This window comes from Castor canadensis, chromosome 6 (assembly GCF_047511655.1).
Source record: "Castor canadensis chromosome 6, mCasCan1.hap1v2, whole genome shotgun sequence".
NCBI classification, from domain to species: Eukaryota; Metazoa; Chordata; class Mammalia; order Rodentia; family Castoridae; genus Castor; species Castor canadensis.
The window spans coordinates 25,349,279-25,373,747 of record NC_133391.1 but is presented as its reverse complement, the minus strand read 5'-3'; the positions used below and the strand labels follow the sequence as shown (position 1 = coordinate 25,373,747).

Genomic DNA, 24,469 nt, shown 5'->3' with positions numbered 1-24,469 from the left:
CCAGCGCTTGCTATTTGTCCTTGTTTCTTTTTCACTGCAATTGATTTTTAACGACCCAAAGATAAACTGTGACTTCCAACAGCTCTGTGGCTCTGGTTGTTGCAATTCCTTCTTCGAAATGGCTGAGTGAGCAGGAGATGACTCAAATCATGAGCAGAAAGCAAATGATTTCTTCCCTCATGAATCTTTGACTCAGCATTTGGCAAATTCCAGAGATGTTGAGGTATTAGCACTTGTCTCATTCTTCTACCTTCCCTAGATTGTTCCAGCATTTGTGATCAATCAGAACTTGATGGAAATACTCATACATTTTTTGCAACTCATTGATAAGAAAGAAGATGAAAAATCTGGTAGTATATTTTCAGTGATGGGTGTGATGGTAAGTTAAAAGAAAAATGTCTATCACAGTAATTTTAATTGACCTTCTAACCTGAAGATTTTCTGAGAACATGCCATTTAAAGCAGACATTTTAAAGAAATTATCTAATAGAGAGGTAACTACTATTTCTCATTAACTAAGGTAACATATTACTGTGAAAACAATTTGACCTAATGTAAAAAAACCTCAGGCTTGTTCCAGGATTTATGACTTATCAGAACTTTAGAGGAATTCACAGTTTTACTTTTATATAATTGCATATTTTTAGGTAGCTGATAGATACTCCCAGGATCATAGTTTGGTCGGATGTACAATCAAGGGATTAAACTCACAGTCCAGGATCCTTCCTGTGCCCTTTGCACTGTTTCTCTCTCTCTCTCTCTCTCTCTCTCTCTCTCTCTCTCTCTCTGTGCTTATTTATTTAAAGTTGATGGAATATACTAACTCTTTCTTTTCACACATGAACTTTATTGCCATTGCAGAGCTGTGTCCCCAACAATCCCTTTCTTGCCACAATGTCCTTTATAAACCAATTAAGTATTTTGGAATAGGTTTTCTTTTGTGGATCACAATTTTAGTGTCATATCTAACTTCTTCCTACCCCAAATCATGAAGATATACTTCTGGAGGTTTTCTTTTAGAAGTTTCGTATATTACATACAGAACTATGAAATATTTTGAGTTTATGCTTCAATTTGGTTTGAAGTTTTGGGTGAAAATTTTTTTATTTTGTATTCAGATAAAATTTAAAAATCTTTTTATTTCTATTCAAATTAGTGTGTAATTGCTTCAAACTTATTTATTGAAAAGACTTCTTTCACCTTGCCCTTGAATCACTGTTAAATAGTGTTATATTTATGTACATCTCTTCTGAAATTTTCTTCCTTACTGTTTTCTGAATCTATCTCTCTAGCATTAAACTTTGGGCATAATTCTAATTGCCTACTCCTAGTGAAGTATGATTAAATATTATTTATTTTTATGTAAATGGACATTTTACCACTTCTTAGTGTATCAAACCCTTATGCAATATTGAATATACTTTATTATTTTTTCATTTATTTGCACAAATTTTGAGTGTTGCTATATACTTTAAAGTATGATAATGAAGAAGTATCTTCATGTTTAAAAATCATGTTAGTGTTTATTTTCTCTCCCAATATCATCTTGAGTAAGTCACCTTAATTTATCAAATATAGGCCAGAAAATTCTCACCCAACTTCTCTTGTGAATTTATACATTTTTGACAATGAATATAGAATCTAACTGTAATATAATATCAAACTTTCTCCTCAACTCTTGCTTCTCATTTCTGGCTGTCAAGCCATCTTCTCTATTTGAATGTTTCAGGAATTTTTCACTTCAACTTTTCATGTAGTAAAACCTACTGTATTTCCAAATTAGTATATTTCCTATTTCCTATTTTAACTTTCTCTTCTAACCACCATTCTTATAGTCTCAAGACCTCAGCTGACCTCTTCTGGATTTTCTTCATTACCGTATTCCATGAATTGCCAAGTATTGTTGATTCAGCATTTTCAGTGTCATATTATTTTTCTTCTTATTATTTCTACTACCACCATCACACTTCGGTTCAAGATTTGATTAAAACAACAAAGAAATACAATGGAAGAAAACTGTATTAATGTTAGTTTAATTTCAGTATTTAGATTTAAGATCTGTGGATAGATAGAGAATTAATTAGGCTACAAAATGAGAGCATTAATTATACTATCAATTCAAATTTAAGGAAGTGCAGAAATATAAAACTAATTTCAATTGAGTTTGGGGATACCTTTGTTGATTTTAGTGGTTGACATTACCTTTACTCTTATTAATTTTTAAAAGAGGATTTAAAACTCTTGTTTGTTTTTGTTTTTGAGACAGAGTCTCACCCTGTAGCCCAGTCTGGCCATGAACTTAAAATCCTCCTGCCTCAGCTTCACATGTTCTGGATTACAGGCTTGACCCACCACGCCCAGCTCTAATTTATTTCAATGTTTTGTATTTTGCTATTTTCAATCGTTACTCTATGAATTTCATTTGCTATTTATTAGAGAACATCATTTACCTGTGTGAACTTTACATGACCTGGATATCACAAGAATTATGCTCCCAAAACAGCATATTTGCAGTACGTATTCTTGGGTTTCACCCAATTGCAGGTTCTGGTTTAAGAAAACTACTTCATACCTGCCATTTCTCCCATTATTGCCTTTTTAACTTGGCAGAGGAGAAAGTTTCCTTTGGATTTTTTTCATGCAGCAATTTTAGGTTTATGCAGATCTTAAATGACCATCTGCTTTATCAACAATTACCACTGAGCCAGGGAGCAGTCCTTTGCACCTGACACAATATGTCATTTTGCTTTTACTCAGTTCAACTTACACTTCAGTCTGCTCAAGTTTTCAATACTATTGATGTTTTTCTAATTGCACCTATCAGTGACCTCATATATCCTATTGACTCTGGGGAGTAATAAATTGGAAATAATCCAATGTCTTTAATTCAGCAATAAATAAAGATATATAATGTATAAAACATATCCACTATATTTAAGAGTATAAAATATGCTATCAAATTAGACATACCATAATTACTTGTTATAAAGGCAAATAAATAATATGAAATATTGAATAAAACAAAATTTAAAAAACAATAGTTTACTGAGATAGATAGACAAAAATAAATGCTAAACACTGTAATTTTTATAATACAAGTACCTACTTGTTTAGCTGGTAGATGAGTAGTTAATTATTTGAAATAATAATCATGAAATGATTATCAATCTAAGCAACACTACATATGGAGATATATTTAAAATGGAGGAATTGTTTGTTAACAAAGAAGCAACTGGTGGTTGTGATAATAAGTCTACCTAAAATAGATGGAAAAATTTTAAGAAACAATCATGTTATCTAGATTGATGAGAGAAATTTCAATTAAAATGGTAAAGATCTCTTCTAAAACAAATACATCCTGTAGTCTGCTAAAGTTACATAAAGGATAAAGGATAAATCAGATGGAAATTTATGTCACTGCATTGGCTGAGAAGCAATATCTGCAGTATATGACTACTGTCTCTCTTACCACTCCAAATTCAAAGTTTTTACTGTAAATACTGTGGATACTTAAGAAAACATGAGAAGAGACACAGGATAAAATTTCAGTATAATTACATAATGCTACTAGAGGTCTCAAATATTTTTATATCCATATGTCTAAACTATTGCAATAAATCTGCCCAATCAGAACAAAGGAATGCTAAGCTCATGTAAAGATTTAACCTGTTTGGCATACTATCTACCACAGCTGTCATATATAATATTAAATTAATCAGTAAAATACATAGAAAATTAAGAATCAAATCACCATGGACTCTGTTATTATTTTATCAGAAAACTGAAAATAATGCATGTTCTTATAAATTGTTCCTCTATTATATTTATATAAAGCACATTTATATATAATAAGAAGAAAGTCTGGAGTGATGAGATAAAACAGAGAGCTTGAATTCTAGGGAAGTGATATTTGAGCTCAATATAGAATGATCTGTTCACAAATTACCTTGATATAATATCTTTTATGAGGAACTTAAATGGCAAGTAAATAGAAGCCAAGTTGAAGACCTTTAATGACTTGGGTTCTGTGACTTGCAGGGCATGAACACAGTCATTTGCATAAAAATATTTAATCATGTTATCAGTATTTCCTGTGAATTTCATCTAGCTATCAATGTTACTAATTTTCTAACTAAGAGCTTTACCCATGAAGAGTAGCACTTTCAGAATGACCAAGGAAGAACCAGAAAAAAAAAATTTACATTTCCACAAAAGCAGTAGCAACACTTCTAAAAATTTGCCAACATTAACTTTTTCAGAATTCTGAAATTAGTCAACAGGTTTCAGTAATTTGAAGAGCCATTATTTCAAAAACAGAAGTTTCAAATCTGGGTAAGAATAGTAACTTTGATGGAATTTTAACTGGCCCCAATCCCGTGCCCCTATTCTCAGCTTCAATATGGCCTGGAATGCCCACAAAAATGCTAGTTGTGAAAATTAACAACCAACAGTCACTGAAGAGAATAGATGGATGGGTTTGAATATTCCCTAAAATCCCATATGCTAAGGATTGCCATGATTGGACCTATGTAACAGCTCACTGGAAAAGGTGCATTCATAAGATTTGTCTGTATTTGAGCTCACATAAGACTTAGTGAGTGAGAACTTTTATTGCCAGGGCTTTGTTTGATTGAAACAGTCCATGGTGAATGTTTAACATCACCTATGCCTGAAGCAGTGGTACAAGACGGTGCAAACATTTAAAAGGATAACACGGAGAATGCAATGTTTGCAGGGGGCTTTGAAAAGCTCTGACATATTCCTGGAAATGCAGGAGGCCATGCTCATTTGTAAAGTTGTACACATTCCCAGGAGAGTCATGAGGGAACCCCAACCCATCACTGCTGGTTGACATTGAGATATGTTATGAAGAGGAAAGGAAGGCTAAAGCTGAGGTTTAACTGTCTCACCATTAAAAGCTTGCCCTAGCACACACATAAAGAGCCCCATAGTTATAAGTTGAGGATAGATTACCTCAAGGCATAAATGGACATCTTTGTCTAATCTTTAGTGACCTCAAAGCAAACAGATATGAGACTTGAGTGGCACCACACAACACAGACTCCAGAGAATTAGTTCTGGAGAGCCATTAAACAAACCAATACTAACAATGACAACAATATCAAACGTTCAGCAACAACAATAAACTTGAATGGGGAGAAACTACATTTCCCCTGTTGAAAAATGGAGGTCAGAAACATTAGTAAAAGTGTTAGTAGGAAGAGAGTTCACTAAGGATTTTTTATCCAGGGAGACTTTTTTTCTAAAACTGAGAAGAAATGAAGACATTCCCATAGAAACAAAAATTGAGAGCATGTGTGGCTTGCAGAACTGCCCCATGTAACCTACCAGGCTTATCTGTCAGGCTAAGATTATAGGCCATTACAAAATAACTTGAATCTACATGAAGAAATAAAGAGCATTAGCAAAGAAAAAGTAAAAGACAATATAGATGTATTTTTACCTTTTTAAATTTTCCTCTCCCTTACTTAAAGATAACTGAGTCAAGAAATAAATATGCAGCCATATATATGACAAACATATAACCAATATCATACTTACTGGGGAAAAACCGAACCATTTCGCCTAAAGTCAGAAACAAGACAAGGATGACCACTGTCCCCACTCCTATTCAACATAGTCCTGGAATTCCTAGCCAGAGCAATAAGGCAAGAAGAAGAAATAAAAGGAATGCAAGTAGGTAAAGAAATTGTGAAAATATTCCTATTTGCAGACAACATGATCCTATACTTCAAAGACCCCAAAAAACTCTACCCAAAAACTCCTAGACAACATAAACAGCTTCAGCAATGTGGCAGGATACAAAATCAACAAACGAAAATCAGTAGCCTTTCTATACACCAACAATGAACGAATTGAGAAAGAACACAGGAAAACAATTCCATTTACAATAACCTCAAAAAAAATCAAATACCTAGGAATAAACTTAAAGGATGTAAATGACCTCTACAAGGAGAACTACAAACCACTGAAGAAAGAGATTGAAGAAGACTACAGAAGGTGGAAAGACCACCCTTGCTAATGGATTAGCATAATCAACATAGAAAAATGTTGCTATGCTACGAAAAGCAATCTACATGTTTAATGCAATTCCCATCAAAATCCCAATGATATTTATCACAGAGATAGAAAAATCTACCCTAAAGTTCATTTGGAAACACAAAAGACCAAAAATAGCCAAGGCATTACTGAGCAAAAAGAGCAACACTGGAAGTATCACAATACCTGAATTCAAACTATACTACAGATCTATAGCAATAAAAACAGCATGGTACTGGCACAAAAGCAGATATGAAGACCAGTGGAACAGAACAGAGGACCCATATATGAATCCACACAGTTATGCCTACCTTATTATTGAAAAAAGTGTCAAAAACATACAATGGAGAAAAGACAGCCTCTTCAACAAATGTTGCTGGGAAAAGTGGTTATCTGCCTTCAGAAAACTGAAACTAGAACCATGCCTATCACCCTGTACCAGTATCAACTCAAAGTGGATTAAAGACCTTAATATCAGACCTGAAACCTTGCAGTTAGTACAGGAAAGAACAGGTAATACACTGGAAGCAATAGGTATAGACAAGGACTTCCTCAGTAGAATCCCAGCAGCTCAGTAACTAAGAGAAAGGATGGACAAATGGGATTACATGAATTAAAAAGCTTCTGTACAACAAAAGAAATGGTCACTAAATTGAAGAGAACACTCACAGAATGGGAGAAAATATTTGCTAGCTATCCATCAGACAAAGGACTGATAACCAGAATATACAGGGATCTCAAAAAACTAAACTCCCACAAAATCAATGAACCAATAAAGAAGTGGACAACTGAACTAAACAGAACTTTTTCAAAGGAAGAAGTCCAAATGGCCAAAATCACATGAAAAATGTTCAACCATCTCTGGCCATAAAAGAAATGCAAATCAAAACCACACTAAGATTCCATCTCACTTCTATTAGAATAGCTATCTTCAAGAACACCACCACCAACAAATGTTGGTGAGGATGTGGGGAAAAAGGAACCTTCATACACTGCTAGTGGGAATGTAAACTAGTAACCACTTTGGCAAACAATATGGAGGCTTCTTAAAAGACTAAGCATAAATCTGCCGTATGAACCAGCAATACCACTCCTAGGGATATACCTGAAGGAATGCAACTTAGATTATTACAAAGACACCTGCACATCCATATTTATTGCAGTGCTATTCACAACAGCCAAGCTATGGAAACAGCCAAGATGCCCCACGACTAATGGATTAAGAAAATGTGGTATTTACACACAATGGAATTTTACTCAGTCACAGAGAAGAATGAAATTTTGTCATTCACAAGTAAATGGATGGAACTGGAAACATCATCTTAAGCAAACTTAGCTAGGCTCAGAAAGCCAAAATTCATATGTTCTCCCTCATATGCAGATTATAGACCTAAAACAAATGCAGTAATATTATTGGAAATGGATCACACACTAAAGGGAGAACACACACAGGACAAATAGGGAAAGGGAAAGAAACCTAAAACTTGAATGTGGTTTATGTGCTCCCTGTAAAGGAGCAAATAAAGTAATCTTAAACTGGCAGAGGCCACCATGAGAAAAGCACTAGGAAGTAGAGAAGAGGTCTGGTAGAGATGAACCAATGTAGATTGCAATACACAAGTGCATGGAAGCAACGCTAGTAATCTCTCTGTATAGCTATTTTTATCTCAAAGTAGCAAAAACACTATGTCTTTCTTATTATGTCTTATGTTTTCCCTTCAACAAAACTGGAAAACAAGAGGATGGAACAGATTCTGCCAGGAAGCCGGGAGTGGGGGGAAGGTGGCCCAAACAATGTATACACATGTGAGTAAATGATAAAATAAAAAAAGAAAATAATTAGTCAGCTGTGTTTCTAAGATCTAATATATGAAGATGTCATTTAAATGACAAGGCTAGCACAAAGGTGGTGAGCAGAAAAAGTTATTAAAACTTAGTTGGTATTAAATCCTAATGGTCCAGGAGTAGTGACTCGTGCCTGTATCCCAGGTGCCCAGGAAACTGAGATCAGGAGGATCAACTTTTGAGGCCAGCTCAGGCAAAAAGTTAGTGAGAATCCTCAATAAATAAAGTAGGCATAATGGTTCATGCCTATAGGGAGGATAGCAATCAGAGGTCAACACTGGAAAAAAATGCAAGACACTATCCAAAAATAACTAAAGCAAAAATAGGCTGGGGGCTTGATTCAAGTGGTAGAGTACCTGCCTGCAACCCCAGTACCGCAAATAAATAAGTATAAATCCTAATGAGGTTGTTTTGTATTAAAATGTTGTAGCACAACCATTTAAAAAACAAAATGACTTGGCAAAACTAACAAAATGTAATTAAAATATAACTAATAAAGTCTATTTAACAAAAAGGAAGATGTAAGGAGTATCAAAAAAACAAAAATGATGTAAGATACATAGAAAGCAAATGCAAAATGGCAGATATAAATCCAACTTCATCAGTAATTGCATTAAATGCAAATGGATTAAATATTCCAGTTAATTACCAAGATTGCAAATGTGTTGTTTGGGGTATTGGAAGGTATAGTTTTCTATATTTATCTATTTATCAATCAATATATCTATCTGTCATCTAGTTCTCTATTATGTTACTCAAGTATTCATTTATCTGTGTATCATCTGTCTATGTGGTTAGATATATGCTTATGTCAAGATTTAAATAATTACCTGGACACTGGTAGTTCATGCCTAAAATTCTATCTGCTTGGAAAGCTGACATCAGGAGAATCATGGTTTGAGGCCAGCCAGGGCAAATAGTTGGAAGATTCGTCTCCAAAATAACCAGAACAAAATGGACAGGAAGTGTGGCTCAAACAGTAGAACACCTTCTTAGCAAGCAAGAAACCCTGAGTTCAAACCAGACTCCCTCCCCACCAACACACACAAAGATAACAATTATTCGTAATGATTCATTCATGTCAGTAAATCAAGGTGGCTCTCTCAGCATTGATGCAGTGTCAAAACCAGACTTAGGCTCTCATCATTAGCATTCTAATGTGCCAACCCACCAAACTACTGCTCTACACTTCTCACTTTGTAGTCAGTCATGTCAGGATGGAGACATAATGGTCTACCTTGTTTTGAGAATGTTTCTGTTTTTACTGGTATACTAGTTATTATAATCACCTTAATATAAGTGTTTATCCAAAAGTTGAGAAATCACAGAATGCAGACACTTGTATTTGCAGAACTCCATGACAAAGGAAAAGTATAAATAAACTAATCAAATCTACAATCTATTGTTTCATAGATAAATTAAGTACATATATCCACCTTCAGGTCTGAGGGTACAGCTCAAGTGGTAGAGCACCTATCAAAGACAAGGGTTCAAAGTCTGTTCACTATATATATATATATATATATATATATATATATATATATATACAGTGTATATATAAGTATATATTTATACATGTATACGCATTATTTATACACACATATACATGCATATATATAAATATATATGTATATATATATATACATGCACATATATTCATATACTTACTGGAGATAAATGGATTTCCAAAAAATTAGTTGGTAAAACTGTTCACATAATTTATATTTTCATAAAAATTCATTGAGATTTTAATAATACAAGCATCCATGTTTTCAAATAAAACAACCTTTAATTTGATTATGATAATTTTCATTGTCTGTTTCTGGGATAAATCATATATCCCTCATCCACATTCAGAATACAAATACTTTCTTTTTTTAACTTCTAATCATTATTCCTCTCACCCACTTCCTACCTTTTTCATTTTCCATTTGCTACATCTTTTCCCTACATGCATATGAATGACACTGGAATTACATGTTGTCTGTGTGTTTGTGTGTTTGTGTGTGTGTGTGTGTGTGTGTAATGAGTATTTATGTCCTTTTCCTTTGCATGAACTGTTAGAGGGAGGCCATTTGTTTTCTTACTGACAATGGAACTTGGCATTGATGTCTTCTTGTCAATAGGTCAAACTTGTTGGAGAAGGTTAATTAGAGGAAAGAAGCAGTAGCTATGATCTTTGGAAGGAAGTTAATTTCCAAGCAAACTAATAAATAGATATTTCTTTCCTATTTTGACTGATTCTCAGTAAATTAGATGATTTGCTATTTGAGTTTTCTATTTCATAGTTTTTTTTAAATCAAAACTGAGAAGTGCTTAAGAACAAGTAGAAGAGGCTTAGCAAGGAATGACAAAATTTAAACAGGATTTCTTTCTATACTGATCCACATTATAAATTCTTATTACAAACAAGTACTGCTGTTGATCTACTTAATGGGCATATCTCACGTGCATTCCATTTAGCTAGACTATATTTTGGGAAGAATTTTGTCCTTCCAGACACCTATTAAAAGAGAAACATGAAAAATTATTCAGGACTCAAGCATAAAGGTAGAAACTTCAAAAGAGAGATGAATCATTGCACATTCAACAATGGATCTCATCACTTTACATTTAATGGTCAATCTATGAACAAACTAGTGACTGAGCTATGGGCTCTCCATCTCATTTATCACATCACAATTATATCTTTCACATTTCAAGAAAATTACAGAAAATAAAACTGCAGTAAAACCAAAAATGTGGAAACAGAGATGACACCAATGACAACATTAAAAAAAGGATACTGACGGTGTGCAGCCATCTGCTCAAGTCACAATTAATGTAGCACAAGATCGATGTCTGATTTTTCCTGTTGTAGAATCTGACTATATCTAAAACAGGACCCAATAGGTATGCACCAAATTCACAAGAAGTACATTGACATGTGTTATATTATTAATTTTAACTGATGTGTATGTGTGTGTGTGTGTGTGTGTGTGTGTATCCCTATGGGCTCAACCTTAAATTCAGTGAATTTATGTAAATATGTAACCTTTGTTAATCTGAAATATTGTTGAAATGAATCTATGGTTTTACTCTGTACTAAAACAATGCAGTCTCTCCCCAGGTACTTATTCTTGACTGTACTCACTCCTTGTCTGGGAGATTAGACAGACTTGTTCTGAAGTAGTTATCAGAATTAAAAACTTCAGACAATTTGTGTGTGTATGGATAAGAGAAGGATGTGGAAAGGTAAAAATAGAATGAAGAATGAGTTATATCATTAAAGCTAAACTTTAATCATATATAAAGTCCTAGTAATATCTGAAAGCCTAAACCACTATATGCTCTATTGCAGTACTGTAAGCCAGTAGTCTTCAACATGGGAATACCTATATACCAGGAAACATGAGAAGAAAAAAATTTAGAATTTGTGTCATATTTTACCTTGTACGTTTTCAACTTTACATTTTCATACAAAAACTATTAATACTGTAGGAAATATAATTTTTAAATTAATAGCAATCCAATTGACATCAAGGACTACCAATTACTTTTTTAGCATTGGCTCATTGCCAAATTTTACCAATTGGCCTGTACCTGATGCTGCTCACAACAGCCAGATTGCAGAAAGACATACATTTCTTTCCTATAAAATCTGCATAGTCCAGAGTTATTTTAGATCAATGGATATGTGATCACAACTCTGAGTATGTTCTCATGACAGATAAAGATATCGTGACTCTCATATGAATCCCAGTGGTGTTTTTGAAGGCCAAACTTGCAAATTTGTAGTCCATGCCTAAATTCTGACCTGAATTTATAGTGTATTTGGATATCTTCTGTCAGAAGTACTGAAATGAATATCAAATGATTATTAATGAAATAATGACATTGGCTGGGGTGAAAATATTTTGTGTGCTCATTCTCAAGATGTCAGTATAAGTATAAAAGAAAAGAAGAATCCTGGAATCAGATATATGGTCCCCATGAAGTATATAAAGACATCTATATCTCACTTGTAATAATACATAAAATGAAATTTATACACAGACAGAACAAAATCTCTATGTAAGATACATTTAGGAAGCATATTACTGAAGAAGCTAATTAAAAAGAATGCTATCATTGTGGGATTTACTTGTACTTTAGACAATAACTAGTGCATTTCAAAAGAAGTTACAGGAAACATAACATCAAGAACACATAAGAAAGAAGAAAAAGATAGAGTAAAATCTCCCAATAAAGTACCAATATGCTTCTACTTCTTGGAAGATATACTACAAGTAAGATATCTGTAACTATGCTCCAATTTGCAGGCCCATATTCATGTGTGATAATGGCCTTTTATAAACTAGTCTGTATGTTCTTGAATCTTGTATGCCTCACATCACCTCTTTTCTGACTCCCCAGTTCCGGCCATGCTCTTCCAGTGGGATGGAAGTGAAATGAACTACTTGAAGTCTCCCTCTGCCATCTCCACTAACCACCAGTCACTTTTAGTGGCAAACCCTTGCCACTGTGGGTCATTTTTACTGATAGCATATATTTAAGTGGGAAAAGTTTGAGAAACCCAGCTGTGGCATCATGGCCCACTGTTATTTCAATTTTTCCCTGCTATCAAACCTATATAAAACTCTAAGTTTACATCTTTAGGCACAATTTAGAGTGCCAAACTCCTCACAAACCTAGGATGGGATTTAGAGAGGTCTACACAAATGTTTCCTTCCTTTCCTTCTCAGTAAATAAGCAACACCATCTCCATCCTCTTTCTTGATTCTCTTTTATCAGTCCAAGGCCAATCAGAAAATAAAAAGCACACAGTGATTCGAAGATGGAGAGTTTCATACAAAGAATTTTTAATTAGAATTGGGAATTACCTGCAAAGAGGTAAGGAGAATTCTGAAGACTTCCGTGGGGCTGAAGAATAGCCAAGGAAGAACTAAGTTGGAATGTGAGCCCATCTCACACCTAGGATTCAGACCATGGTGCACAAAGCAAGGTTACCACCCACTGCCTGAAACTGAAGTTTTTTGTTGCTTGAACAGAGGTGGACAAAATCACCAATAAGCCTAGAGATACCCCTCTGGGTTGTAAGTTAGTCATGACTGTCAGTCAGAAAATCAACCAGCACTTTTCTTAGATGTAAACACATGAAACTATATGGTTGGGATCCGCAAGTCAAAATCCTTGCAGACAGGCTGAAGTAAAGATGTCAACAGTGTGAGTTCTTGGAAGTTTCCTTGGATATATGCTATCTGAGGACCAGGCATTCAGGGGCAGACATCATTGGATATTCTTCATATACATTCCTGACAGCCACACAGTAGGAGCAAGAAGAAAAAAATCAAAGCTCACCAGGGGCACAAAATAAAACTATTTTTTCCTGTCATATTCATTCCTTGCACGCTGTTAACAAAAGGAAACAGTTTTAGCTGCAAAGGAGAAAAACTTAAAATGTACAGTGCTATTATTGCAAAGCAGTCAGTGAAGCAGGGATTTGAACCAAAAAATGGACAACTCATACATTTGTTTTAGTTCTGTTTATGACTATTACTTTCTCTCTCTTCCCACCCGCAAAAAGAAAAGTAAAAACTCTCTTCCTTCACCTTTGGCAACTAACACAAAGTTTTCTACAAAGTGGGGTATTATTAGATATTTGAATTAAAATAAAGTTTCATACCCAACATTGTGCTACTTGTGTAATGGTTAAAATTCAGATCTATAGCCAAACTATAAGTATGTAAATCTCATCTCTCCTATAATCTAGCCATAGGACTATGTGATAATTAGTGCAACTGTGTCTCAGTTTCCTCATCTATAATTTGTGAGAAATAATTCCATTCACTTCAAAGTCTTGTAGAGTTTAAATGAATGTGAAGCATTAGGCAAGTGTTTGCAACATATTTTAGTAATTTCTAGTTTCTTGTTATTTTTTTCTTGCCCTCTGATTTCTTCTCAATATCCAGCAAAATCTTTGTCCACTATGTCACTTAATGAAGTGTGAATAAAAGAATAAATTTAGGTCTATGGATGCTGAGGCCCTTTTATTTTCTTTTTAGTATCATAGATTTAAGGAATGAATAGGAAGAATAAAAAAGGAATTATACTAGCTTTGGAAAATTCAATTCTCTCTAGCTTAACTACTTTGCACTTTGTCTTCATTCTTAAGTACATTACCTTCAGAATAGTGATGTGAACAGCCCAATAGTCTCACCAGTTTTATTTGGATTAAAGGTCTTGTGTAACCTGAGATCTCATATACCAACAACAAAGCAGAAAACACAAGTTGCTTGTTCTTATCCTTATTTTTGGATTGTAGAGTTAGTTGAAGGTATGAGAAAGGTAAATGATTTTCAAACTATCAAGACTCTGTAGTTAGGAGGAAAGTGACTGTGGTACAAAATAGATACAAAGTATTTCCCCTTCCACAATCATTTCCTGTTTGATTATCCTCAAGTACAGTTTCTCAAATCTCCCTTTTACATAGCCATTGCCATTTGGTGCATTCTACTTTTAATCATAAATCATAACTCAGTGGGAAATATGTCTTCATTCCTTTTCAACAATATCTTTTTTCTTTTAAAAAAGACTATTAAAAATCTTGGCATGTGAAACACACCTGTTCACCAATTATAGAGAAGGCAGATAATCGTGAACTAGAGGCTGGCAGCAACACCCTATGTCTAAAACAAAATAAAAACAAAAGGGCTGGGGGCAGGCATCATATACAAGTCTAGGATGTGATATAAATCTGGAATTCAAGTGGTAGAGTACTTGCCTAGTATGCACAAAGTGTTCAATCCCCAGTACAACAAAAATTATAACAAATAAATAAATTCAGGTTAACCATTTCAAATGTTATTTCCTTTACAGCATAGCCACATTTTAAAAGTGTAAGAATATGTTAGCTCCATTTTGCCTTTTATTCTGTATTCAGTAATAAATCTTTATGCTCAGATAGTTGTATATTCATTCTTTCGTGTCTATGTTGCCCTAACCCATGCTGCACTCCACTTTTCTGCACATCTAGATAACTTTTCTCCATCTGCAATAGTTTGAAGAGTGGCTTTTAAAAGAGATATGTCCAAGTCCTAGCTGCAGAACTTAATAAGATATTGCTTGGAAAAACATTTCTTACTCTTGTAGTTAATGACTTTGTAATATGATCACTTAGGGTGGTCCCAAAATTCAATGACACTACTGTCTGGATTTAATTTCTAGTGATATCATGTCTTAAATGCTTAGCTCAGTTTCGCCACCTATAAAACAGGGGAAACAACTTCAACTTCACATCAGACTATTTGGAGAATTAAATAAGTTACTATTTATAGTTGGTGCATAGTATAACAAACTATAGCATGTCTGTTTTAAAGATAAATATATGGATAAACAAACAAATGTGTTCCATAAATTTGGGTTTATCTCACTGACCTCCTGGTGACTTTATAACACATAGTCTTTCTCTAATGTCACTGTTGAGCAAAGTTAAATATTTACATATAACAGAACCCATTCATGATGACCACCCATGAAGTAAAGTGCTCATCTGTCTTCTAATACTATAAATTACCTTTACCCATGTTCAAACTTTATATGAATTGAATCATAGAGTATGTATTGCTTTATGTCTTCTTATGTTGTTCAACATTATGTATATGAGATTTGTTGACATTGTTCATGCTTACTAAGGTATGTGATATATGACAATTATATAAATATATTAAAATTTCAGTAGGTGCTTGATTTTGTTTTAGTATTAGCTATTGCTAATGGTGCTGCTATAAAAACTTATTTACATATTCTTTGGTGAACACAAGTTAAAAATTTTGGTGAGGTCTATACTTAGAATTTCAGCATTACAAAGTGTGGGATAATCAGCTTTAAAACTCCTATAATTTGTTGGAGTGGTTGTAAAAATTTATACTTCACCAGTAGTGTATGACACTTGCAATTGTTCCACACGTTCTCCAGAACTTGGAATCATCTACTTCTCATTTTAACATCCGCTTTATACTCCAATAGACATTAAATTTAAATTGAAATTTGCATTTCCCTGATGAAAAATGAAGATGTCCATATGCTCTTTTATGACTTCTATAATTCTCTTTTGTCCACTTCCTACTGGGTTATGTAAAGTTTTATTCTGTTGCTTCATAGGCATTCTTTATTTATTCTGCACGTTTTTCAGATATGAATGTGGCTATGTCCTCTCCCACTTTGTCTTTTCACTCTCTTCATGGTGTCTTTCAATGAACAAAATTTCCTAATTTTATTGTTATTCAATTTCTCATTTTTCCCCTTTACAGCAATCATTCTGTACATTGTCAAGAAATTTTTAACTCTGTGAATGTCTTAATGGTTTTCTTCTATGCTTTATCCTGGAAAATTTAATGTTTTAGAATTCACATTTAGCTGTTAAATTTATCTGGAATACTTTTCATGCATGATTTAAGGTAAGAGCACAGTTCAGTTTTTTATGGAGAGACATGTAGCAGTTATTGAAAAGATCATTCTTTTAGAACTACAGTGCAGTGTCAATTTAGGCAAAATCAAGATGTCGTATTTCCACAATTAGATGATAAGCTTAAGAAGGTAATGATAATGTTTTATTACTTCTTTTCTCTGAATATATCATCAGCATGGTAAATGGTCAGAAAGGAAAGTGGTTCTAGTTTATGCCATTCAGTATATTACTATCTTTTTTAACTGTTTATTTTATTGGAATAAGCAAACACTTTGCTGCTCTGAAAGAATGTTTTCCTATTCCAGTTGACAAGCTGAGGGAAATATTTTTTAATTTTCTAGAATATGTGCTAAATTATTTTATATCAAGTTTATATGTTTGTGCATGTAAGTACATGTGTTTATTTATAACTTGCTATACAGTTCTTACATACTTATTGATTTATAGTGATGACTTAACAAACAGAAAAGCAACTGCAGGTTAAGGATGTATTTTAACACATCCATATAGCACAAAATGTCAGTTTCTGAAAGACAAATATAAATTGTATCCAACTCTGTGGGATGTTGTCTCCCTGTAAAACTGTTACCATTATGACTTTTGAGGACATTCTTAACATATGATTAAACTGTTTATTAAAATTTAAAGTGCTTTTTCAAAACTATGTCAGTTATGCAGGTACAGAAATAACAGATTATATTCCTTAAATACATGCAATTGTATTCCAATTGCAAATAAAAACTGAAATTTTGGTTAAGATATAATCCAGTTCAAATCATTTACTCACTCAGTCATTCATTCCTTGATTTTTACACAGTGTTAGAAATAGAGGATAAAGCAATGATAAATGATTCTGATGTGCTTCCTATTTTATCCATTAGTCTTCCATAAAAAGAAAACCCATTTGTGTTTCTGACTGACAGGTGAGAGGAAGGCCAATTCTGAGGCAAGCGATGCTAGTGTAGGTACATTTCTGGTCAGGGTTTCCACCTTCAGGATAGAGTTTCTTCCTGTCTCTCAAGCATAATTTCTTTCCTTTAGTTTAAGTTGAGCCTATCTTACCAATGGTGAATGCATAAAAACACTAATAGAGTACATCTGGAGGTCTTTTTATTCAGCTTGTTGAATATGCATTGCCAAAACTCAGGTACCATATAGAATAAAATATAATATACTTGATGTATTGCCTTTCATACTCAAGGTATCCCAAGGCACTTTGCAGAGCAATGGCTTAGATAATGCAGTGCAGTGATTGTGTTGGCAAACCTGACTGTCATTACCAAGTCAGTAATAGATCACAGTCCAGCCTTGAACAGTATAACCTGTTTGAGTGAGAGAAGTAAAGTTAGCTAAAATTTAAGAATTATGTCCTGATAGATTTTTTAAATGACTTCCTGTATTATTATTTTCCCTAAGACTGATGTTTTACTTAGCACACTTTTCTTTTTATCAAAATTTTATTAGTAATATGGCACAGGCATTAGTGGAACAATTTCATTTCTTAAGATAAGAAAATGATAATTGCAAATAAGATTCTTAAGCTCAAGTCTTACAGAATTAAATCTATTTTTATAACAAAATTTTGCTTCGTTTCACAGATAAAGCTAGTAGACGTTTGTATGTCCTTTTGGGAGAGGAAGTGATATCAAGTCCTGAAAAAAGTACGCTTATTATAATAATTTATTTTATTGATATCAGTGATATACCACTCCAGGAATTTCATTTATTTTACTTTCAATCCTCATAATAATCCTATAAGATAGATATTATTACCTTCATCTTATAGGTAAAGAAACAGGTGCAGAAAGATTAGGGAACCCACTCAAGGTCACATTCTTAATAAGCAAGAAAGTAGGTTTTAAACCCAGCTCTGTCTTGCTCCAAAGGATATGATCCTTTTCCTACGTCAAGTAGTCTATGAAGTATAAAGGCAAAGAATATGTTGATTAGGTTTTATTCAAAATTGAAATTGGAAAGTAGTTTGGCAGTAATGCAAATATGCCTAGGCAGAGATTATACCTCAGATATAAAAGGTAAAATATTAATGAAGATGATGTTACAGTAACAAATGAAGCTATTTTAAAGCTTCAAAAATAATTTGAAATGCTTCCAATTTCCAAACATAGTTTCTGTGACTACTCGTGACAGAAGAAATCTTCTCTAGCTGCATGCAAATCAATGTGAGACCAGAAGCAACGTCTGATTGTTCTCTCACACATACTAATCTGATGTCACGGTGGTTGTTTATGGAGACAAAATTATAAATTTAAGTACCTAGTTATTGACTAATAAGCATAAAATTCTAAGCTATGGACTGTGTACTTACAAACATGAAGTACAGGTAGATATTGTTCTCTAGAAACTTGCATTATACCTTATTTACACATAATTTAAAAACACTGAAATTAATAAAATGAAAGGACACAAAAAGTACTGAGTGCAAAAGATGGAGAAATTCCAGTAGGACGGTCATGCAAGACGAATGATTGAAAAGCATATTAGTTGAAAGGGTGGATAAATATGCACTATGCCTTCCTCTCACCCAAGAATCATACTCTTCTGCTCCATATATTAAAAACATTATTATATATTCTGACACTTATGAAAGAAACCCCCCTTTCTCTTGGCTTCTTCTGACCTTTTGATGCCCCATCCAGCAAGGAATTCCATTGGCTTTAGTTGCTAAATGAGTGTCTTATCCCACCAGCTTTATCCTATTTGCACCTTTCCCATGATAACCCAGGATTCCTTTATCTCTCACTCAGATTATTCCAAAAGGCTGCCATATACGAACTTGTCGCATGTCAATCTTCTCTTCACACAGTGGTCAAAATTATCTTTAATAATATAAACAACACTATGTCATTCATTTACTTACATTCTCATTTTAGTCCTCAGCTTAAAGTTTAAACTATAATTTTTGTCAAGATATTTTATTGGTTAGAGTGAAGTTACCCAGGCTCAGAAGGCCAAAAATCATTGTGCTTCCTCATATGCGGACTTTAGAACTAAAACAAATGCAGTAATATTATTGGACATGGGTCACATGCTAAGGGGAGAACACATTCAGGAGGAATAGGGAAAGGTAGAAAACCCAAAACTTGGAAGTGTTTGATGTGCCCACTGCAGAGGCGCTAATAAAGTAATCTTAAACTGACAGAGGCCACTATGGGAAGGTGACCGGGAAGTAGTGAAGAGGTCTGGTAGATACGAGCCAATTCAGGTTGTAATACACTTGTGCATGGAAGCAATGCTAGGAATCTCTGTATAGCTATCCTTATCTCAAGCTGGGAAAAATGCCTTGTCTTTCTTATTATCTCTTATGCTTTCTCTTCAAAAAAATTAGAGAAGGCAGAACAGGTTCTATCTGGAAGTGAGGGGGGTGGGGGAGAAAGGGAGGGGGTAGGGGGTAGGAGGGAGAGATGGCCCAAACAATGAAAAATAAAAAATAAAAAATGAAAAAAATAAAAATACTTCGAAACACTGTTAAAAAGAGATATTTTATAGCAACTTTTTATTTCCCTAACGTCATTTTACCATTTCTCACCTTACCTGCTAAACTCTAATCATTTAAATACTCAAAATTTTTTGAACAATTTGGCTTCTTAGTGCTGAAGTTCCTATAATATACAATTTCTGTTAGAATACTCCCACAGAGCATTATTTATATTTCAGATTTCAGGAGAGCATTCACACCACCAAGCTTTCACATTCAGTGAGATTTATAGGAAATCACACATTGTTTTAAGTATCTTCAGCGTATCTTCTATGCTGGCTCTTTTCACACCTTTTGTAATTAGTTCCTGTATAAATCACTAGATTTTACACTTCAAACAGTACCTAGCATACAGTACCTGCAATTACCTATTCCTGAGATGAATTCATAAAAAATATATTATCTTTTGCATTTCTGTTTGACTGTCATGCTTTTAATTAGTCAAAACTAGGTAACATGAAAATTAATTTATCAATACTGCTTACCAACATTTTATAATGAATCAGAGAGGTTTTGCCATTGCCCACTCAATATGCACCTCCAACCTTATAACTGAACTCACTTACATAGTGCTGTAGATGGGACAATGATACCAGAAGGATGCTCAAGTACTCACTTCCAGGACTTGTGAATATTACTTACATAGCATATTCTTATAAAAAGTAGTCAACACAGTCAAGAGAGTCATAGAATATGTGACATTTGGAGCAATATGTTGAAATGAGTCATAGGAGGATTTATGAATTAACAAATGCAGATTACTTGCAGAAGCTGGAAAAGGGCAAGAAAGTGCAGTCTTCCCTATATGGAGCCTCAAAGAAAACCAGCCCTTCTGCCACCTTGATTTTAGCATAGTAAGACTGATTGAGGACTTTTGGACTCCAGAACTTTCACAGAATGGATTTGTGTTGTGTTACATTGCTAAATTAGTGACAATTTATTAAAGATGGCATAGAAAATAAATATACCCAGTGACTGTCAAGAAGTAGAAAATGGATGTTAGATCAATAAAGAAAAATCCTGAAGCTGATCATGCCTCAAGTCATAACTGAAGAGTCAATTTAAGGAGCTCATAGTCACAGAGTACTTACCTATTCTTTCAGAACTGATATTTGGTAACAATTTTAAGAAAAATTGCAGAAAGGACCAGAAGTACCTGATGAATTTAAAAGCGTTGGACAGAAGCAGTGTTACTCACAGTCAAGGATGTACCAGAAGCACCTTCATGGCTGGACCTCATTTTGATGCAGTGAGTCTGGAATGGGCCTGAGACTGCATTTCTAACTGGTTCCAGATGAAGCTGATAGGCTCATGGGCCACACAATAGAACCATGCAGATAGAGGAGCAGCTGCTACTTTGGATTCTCCTTATTTTTATCATCAGCTAATTTTAACAACTGATTTTTCTGTGTTCTCAAACATCTTCTATGTGGCTTTTGTATTCTACTCATTTTTTGAATATTTCCAAATATTTAAATTTTCCAATAAATTACGTTTTTTTCACCTTATCTGTAAAAGATTAATACTAGTTTTGTGTTAAAAACTGTGTGGAATTGCATTATATTATCTGAAGGAATTACTTTTTAAAAATCTTTGCAAAAACATGAAACTGCCAACTACAATATTCCTGACTATAGATAAACAAAGACATTTGGAAGAATCATAGAAAGCACTAATGGTGGAAGAAAAAGCTAGAGAGAAAAGGTGTATGTTTATATCACTTGTAAAATGTTCAAAAACCAGACACAGTCAGTTATTTTGTAATACCAGGATATTGCTTCTTATGGGATGGAGGGAGGTAGTGGAAGGACAGTAGCCTTGTGGGATTTTGGGAGCAATGATATTTGTTTGGATATGAATTCATCAAGATATACTTATGACTTGTATAGTTTTATGAGTGCATTATATAGCATTAAAATGCTTATTTTAAAATGTGAAGTAATTGTTTGGCATGTGTTGTATAGGTTTTGCTAGTAATTGGAACTTTTATGTATTTCCATGCAAACAAATTTCTCAAAAGGCAAAGTAATTTGGAGTAGACACTGTGACATAACCATTTCCTTTGATTATTCCTTGGACAATCATTTTAGACACTGGAAATATCTATTGCCTTTTCTGTCACATTTTGATCTTCACAACTCATAAAAGTAGATAACACATGTGTACAGGAGAATACTGAGGCTTTTTATTTAAAGAATTAAAATTTTTTCTGTTAATCCATCCAAGGGATAATAGCATAATAGAGTGAAAATCACAAGTGAATCTTTCTAAATTTAAAAAATTATTTTTAAAGCCTTTGAATTGAAAAAAATCACTGTTATGTTTATATAATTTATATTATTTTGAATTCATTCCTTTGCTTGTCTTGCTTATAATATGTTCCAAGAGCACTGTGTCATAGTTAGCAGAATTATAAAGAAGTAAAATAATTGGTTATTCAGTCAGTGACTCTACTGGATTAAAAACAAGACAGGTTGGTAATGATCCAGCCAAAGTGAATAAAAAGAGAACAGGTAAGCACATATGGTACAACATCTGCTTTCAAACTTAGAAAATATCTTCTCTAATCCCTGAAGCTTTCTTGGCTTTTCTTCTTAATTCTCTTTCTTTGCAGAAAGTACTGTGAAAACACATCTTGACTATTTTTTACATTTATTATAATTTTTCCAAATATTAAATCACTACAATTTCCATTTCACAGTTTCTGATCCTATCACAAAACCTTCTGAATACCAAGGAAAATAGATTTAGAATAGTTAAACATAATACTGAATCTGAATCTCAGAGAGAATCTTTCCTTCCTTAAGTGGATTCAGTCTGTTTTGTTCTTCATCTTTTATAGTAAGAAGTATTTTTGGTTCTTCTGAAAGCCTGTCAATACATTGTAGGAAAGTTAGACAAACATATGTACTATATATTTTACTTGTATTATGCCTCGTCTTCAGAAAAGATAGCTGAATGTACCCAGGCATAATTGTGAACATAAGGTGGTTTGAAAATATTCTTTAATCTTCTCTTTCCTTCCCACAATCATTTTTAATTGACTTCCCTTGTAAAAGACAGATAAGAGAAACTAGAACTAAAATGCGTTTTTGACTCCTAATAATTCAGAACACCCGATAACTCAGAAATTCAGGCTGATCTATGAAAAGCATTCTCCTGCTTACTTAATGGGAAAAAAGTAGGTCTTACTTAGAAGGAATCATTCTATTGCATAAACATCCACTAATTATTTGAAATCATCTGTCAGTAATATTTATTTGTATGATACACCAATATCAACATAAGAGCTTTCAAAATAATTTGAATATACTATAAAGGAACAGACCCTGGCATCCTTCTACCTACACATCTAATTGGTTCATTGTGACCATGAGCTATACCCAACAAGTGACCGGAAAATTATTTTACTTAACAGGTATTCACGTTCTCCGTATTAGATGCCATTGTATATTGCCAGCAGCTGCTTCAATATCATCCTCAGATTATTCTAATCTGACATATTGTCTTTAGACACAGATCACCCCTAAAAGTGTAGGCACCCAGCATTGGAATAACAGGGAAAGGAAGAGGCTATTCACAGTGGAATACAATGTGAGAGAATTTGGTATTATAGCACCAAGTAATATAATGCTATTGTACTGCATTCCATACCCACAAAAAATCAATGGCTCCTCAAGTGCATTTATTAAAGAGAAAACAGGATGGAAAAGAGAAAGGAGAAGGATGGAAATAATCAGTGCTATTCTCCTGGCAGGCAGGTGTCCTGCGAAGAAGACTCCTTAGGGAGAGGAAATCAGTATCCTGCCTGACCAGGACTGAAGCTGCTGCACACCAGAAGTCTATGGCTTTTCAGAAACTGCCACTTTTGTGGTAGGAAAGATTTAGAGGACTTACCCAACAGCCAGGAATGCCATATAATAGAAGCACCATTTTACCTAGTAGTGCCTCCATAGGATTCTTTTCATGCGTGGCCACAAGGTTTCCCATGATTGCTGTATCCCTATGCCAAAAATGACTCAGCAGTGAGGAGAAGGGGGTGGAGGCTCTGAGTCTCTCTTCTACCTAAAGAGACTGTTTTCTCAAGCATGTCTTTCTGAGTGCCCTTAAAACAGACTATTTCTTCCCCAATGGGAATAGAATTCCTTAGTAAACCATATAGTCAAATAGTATTCCACTCAACCATATCACTCTGTGTGTGTGTGTGTGTGTGTGTTAAGATGGTTGTAGTTGGGATTAGCAATGAAGTCTGTTATAGAAAGTACAAATGCCTTCCCTTGTAAAGAGTGGGGCCACAGGCTGTATTTTTAATTGGGTTCAGAATACAGAGGGCTTAAAGTACACGAATTGGCTTATCCAATCTCTTCTCCAGAAAATAATCAATCTATAAAATATGAAGCTATGTCTCTAAATCTTGCGAAAGCTTGCAATTTTACTTGATTATACATTTGGCATTTAGCTAATTAGTTATACATGAATATATTAGTTTCATAAATGTGTACAGTTCAGTAGGCATTTCCTGGTACAGTAATATATTTTCTTATGCTACCTTTCAGATGCTTCAAATATACAAATAGCATGTGTCTATCATGAGGGGTGAAGTAGGGTAGAGAGAGATA

At 33.9% G+C, this 24,469-nt stretch overlaps 1 long non-coding RNA gene across 1 annotated transcript in view; it reads right to left on the bottom strand.

Moving 5' to 3' along the window:
• Positions 1–23,880, bottom strand: part of LOC141423856 (uncharacterized) — a 309,638-nt gene extending 285,758 nt beyond the window's left edge. The window contains exon 1 of the long non-coding RNA XR_012448626.1: positions 23,748–23,880. This is a non-coding gene — a long non-coding RNA (uncharacterized lncRNA). The remainder of the gene's footprint in view (positions 1–23,747) is intronic.
• Between the last annotated feature and the right edge of the window lie 589 nt (positions 23,881–24,469).